Genomic DNA, 4,445 nt, shown 5'->3' on the forward strand with positions numbered 1-4,445 from the left:
GCCCTCAATATAAGATCTATCAATTTAGTCCTACCTCTAAAAATTTAAAAATATTTAAAAAAAAATATTTTTAGCCCTTTATAACCCATCGGCTAATCCATGTGAGATATTAAAAAAAGAAAAAAGAGTACCCTCTTGCAAGTCACTTGCAACAATTTCTTTTACTATAATTTAAGCTTCACATTAGGTCAAACCAATTGATTTGGAACCTATCTGGAATAATTGGTTGTATTACTACTCGAGTAGATAACGTTTTAATGCCTTTATTTTATTTTTTTTGGGTCTTAAATATTTTTGTGTTTTATCCCAACTTTTTAGAGTTCTTTTGCGAATGACTTGAAAGAGTGTACTCTTTTTCTTATTTTAATATCTCATATGGGTTAGCCGATGGGTTATAAAGAGCAAAATTGATTTTTAAATATATTTTAAAATTTTTAGATTTAGGACTAATTGACGGATTTTGTAAATATTGAGGACCAAATTTATTGATTTTTAATAATTAAAACTAAAATGACAAAATTTGTAAACATTGAGGGTTAAATTTGTTAGACTTTTTATATTTATGATCAAATTGATAAAATCTGTAAATATTAAATGGCTAATTTTGGGTAAAAGTACAATAAAAAGCTCACATCAACTTAAAGTGACTAAAATATTTAATTTTGAAAAGTTCAGTGACTAAATGGAAAAAAATAATAGTTGGGTGACCAAAATAGAACGAAAGGCTTAGTTGGGTGACTGTTTTTATAGCTTACCTATTAAAATAATTTTCAGCTTGAATTTAACGGAGGAATTAATTTGCATTTTTCGAAATATATAAGAGCTAATTTGCCTATTTTTTGTGTAGAGGGCACCAAAATACAACCCGCCCCTAAGTACTAGCTTCCGTAATACGTTTACTCTCAAAAGTAGAATAATAAATATCAATCAAAATAAAATATAATGACAAATTTTAACTTAAACCTAAAATACAATATGAATTTACATATTGAGCCCTATTAAAATTAAGAGGTCTACTCTGAAAATTTTTTTTACCAAGGAAAATAATAATAGAAAAAAAAGAAAAAGAATGCGAGTAGAGATGCCTTCAAAAGAGGGAAGAGGGCTATTAACTGCTGAGATAATAAATCCCACAATGCCAGGTGATGGCAGTGGAGCAAAGCGCTAGATATATAAATATAAGGCAAGCTGCTACATTGCAACATACTTACCTGGACGGGGTCAATGGATGATCATAAAGATCCATGGCCTGGGGTAGTGACTTCCACTGCACTTGGGAGGGGTGCTTCCCTAAGGTCTCCCCAAGTTGGGAGAGCCTACGTCATAATTTGTGGTAGTGGGGGCCTGCGTTCGCGCGGCCCCTTCCTAATTTATAAGTTCCATACTTTTCATTATGCTCCCTGAATTTTATCGTCAGTGGTCCTGACAAATCATGTGTATGGTTTTGAGATCCTTCATTTTGTTCCTTTACCTTAATAACCATGTAACGTCCCTATTCCGTTTTCTTTTACATGTTGCAGTAAAAAGCTGACATTGCAGTCACTTGCATTGTAAGGGCTTGTTTCGAGCCATCGCAGCCACATATATCAAAGCATCATAAAAAACAGAACTGGTAATCGATTCAACCATATGTATCTACAAGACTACAACTCAAATTCATATCCCTACTAAAATTAAGAGGTTTTCTATCTAAAAATAAAAATTAAGAGGTCTGTAGTGTGATTACTTGCTTGTTTACCTTTTAAAAAGTGGAAACGTTAATAAAAAACAGAAAAGTGCGTGCTTAGATATGCCTTTATAAGAGGCCTGCAGACTGGATATTTTGGTTTGTATATGCACTGTCTGATTTTACAGTCCAAAAGGAAAATAGTAAAATGAAAGTTTTATATTATCAGCAGTTCAAATAAATAAATGGATATTTATTTTGAATCGCAGAAGTATGTAAGAACATATATTTCCTTCCTTTTTTCTATTTTTTCATTATTGAAACTATTATGAATGGAATCTCCATCGTTGAAATTAAAAATCGACCATTCTAATGTTTGCAATATACGGGATTTTTTAGTTGAGATACGAGTACCTATTGGTACTGTATGGGAGCAATGTAATTGGGCGTGATATCCCTCATCGATGCCGAAATACATAACGACCCCTTGCCTCGCTTATAAAGATTGGGCAAAGCGATAGGATGAAACATCTTTGCGCTTGGGGCAATGACGCAGCTAGTGAGGTTCTAACCGAGGCGCGTCTATTGCTGGTTGAAAACTATTTCCAAACCCCCTCTTAGGCCTGGGTTACGCCTTGGCCTTGGAGAATTTCTGGAAGGGCTCCCTTCGGGGTAAATCCCTACAGTTCTTAGTCCTAAAGGTTTTAAATGTCGTCAGTTTTGAGCCATTTTATTTTAAATTTGTCAGTTAGTGAGCATTTTAATTTTGGTGTTTATGAAAGATATAGTTAGTCAAGAAAACCCTCTTTTAAAATTTAGAAAAGTTTTTTAAAAAATCCATGCAAATAGATTTTTTTATTAAAATATAACAATATCGTTAGATTTCAATGGTTTATTTTTAAAAAACTATAAATTTTATAACTGATTTTTTATAACTTTTATAATTTTTAATAAATTTCAAATTTTAAAAGACCGTAGAGGTTAAATTAAATAAATGTGTAAAGATTGAGAGTTAAATTTATTATAATATATTTTATATAAACATCAAATTTTAATGAACGGTTGTTTTGCTTGCTAAACTAATATATAAAGGTTAAATTGTTCATTTTGTTAGTAGAACAACTAAAATGTGATTGAAGGTATAGTGAAGGGGAGTTTGTAGTATTCTTGCCTATGGTTTTATTGTTAACTTTTATTTGTTAGTATTTTTATATTTAAGAATTTCAAAATTATCTATAAAATTAATACTAAAATTTCTATATGCATTTGGACGAACTTCAATAGAAAACCAAATGCCCTGTTCATGATTTGAGGAAACACATGGGTTGAGATTTTAAATCCAAATATTTAATTTTTTTCTATTTTTAAATCTAAATATATTTAAATTTATAGCATTTTAATTTTTTTTTATTCAAATCCATCTCAAGTTGTCTAAAGGTTGGATAGTTCGTCCGGCTTGGTAGGCTTGAACTGACTTGAGTTGAGTTTGGATAAATTTTTTTTTTCAACTTGAACTCGAATTGATTTAAATAATAATAAAAATTAAATCTAATTATGAAATTATATCATTATAGAATGTATTCTTAATTTTTTATTAATATTTTAAACATTGAAACGAGTTTTTGCATTAAATTGGACTAGTCCTGAATCAGTGGCGAAACTGGGGGCTGGCAGGGCCCGGACGCCCCTAAAATGGAAAAAATTTCACATGGCCCCTTTAAAATTTTAAATTAGTAAAGGTAAAATTACACATTAGCCCTCTTAAATATATAAAAATTTGATTTAATCCTTTAAAAATTTTAAAGATATAGTCTATTAAAAATGGTGGAGTTGTATTTTTTTATTATAAAAATTACAATTTAATTTTGCCCCATAAAATATTTTTTAGTTTCGCCCCAGTCCTGATTATAAGCCTGGACTTGAAAATTTTTTGATATCTTTTTTTTTCTCTGCCGCGCAACTCATTTACCAAATAGTAATTGCTTTATATCTTTTATGAGGGGCATTGTTAAATAGTGAGTGCAACATTGATAGATATTAACAATTATTGAGTGCAGTGGTAAATAATATTATATTTTTAAGAAAATATATAAATTTAAACTTTTAAAATATCATTGGTAGTAGGAATAGCCATAAATCCTGAATATAAATCACATAAAAAATATAAAATAAAACATTTACAGAGCACTGGCTTTGTCTCCTGTTGTCTTTCGTTGCTGAGGTTTATTATTCAAGTACCAAATAAGAAAAGGCATTAAATTTCACAGCCAAACTACACATTAATCATCTAAATTGCTAGACCTGCTTTATTATGATTGTTATAATATACTTTTCACTTGAAATTTACAAATCTATTTCTAAATACTTGTAAAGCTTTAAATTAACTCCTTTATTAAAATCCAAACCCAAATTATCTAAATTTATTCAAAATCTTGTATTTAAAATAATTTAATTCCTTAAAATATTCGAAAATAATGAATTTCAAATCTATAGTCAAATAAAGTTTACCGCTACCTAAAAGAACTTCATACAAATAAAGGACAATCTAAAAGAGAAAGTGATTGGATGGACATGAAACATTAAACTAAACCCTAAAACTAAAATTTGAAGATATCAGCATAATTAGAAGGTTAGTAATTATTCACACTTATATTATATACACACATTATGTTTACCACTTGTTAGTAATGCATACAAAGATGTTTGACGTCGCTACGCAGCATTGCAGTTGAAAGTTTAAATATTCATTCTAGACATGATATTGAAAAAAAATCATGTT

General features: G+C 29.5%; 2 non-coding genes across 2 annotated transcripts; both read left to right on the top strand.

Annotated features, from left to right (window-relative positions):
- The first annotated feature begins 1,203 nt into the window (after nt 1–1,203).
- Nucleotides 1,204–1,365, top strand: LOC128032848 (U1 spliceosomal RNA). The gene has a single exon (XR_008189188.1). It is a non-coding gene; the product is annotated as a U1 spliceosomal RNA (small nuclear RNA).
- An 830-nt stretch (nt 1,366–2,195) lies between these two features.
- Nucleotides 2,196–2,361, top strand: LOC128032854 (U4 spliceosomal RNA). Its single transcript, XR_008189195.1, has one exon. It is a non-coding gene; the product is annotated as a U4 spliceosomal RNA (small nuclear RNA).
- The last annotated feature ends 2,084 nt before the right edge of the window (nt 2,362–4,445 follow it).

Source organism: Gossypium raimondii, chromosome 9 (genome assembly GCF_025698545.1).
Source record: "Gossypium raimondii isolate GPD5lz chromosome 9, ASM2569854v1, whole genome shotgun sequence".
Lineage (NCBI taxonomy): Eukaryota > Viridiplantae > Streptophyta > Magnoliopsida > Malvales > Malvaceae > Gossypium > Gossypium raimondii.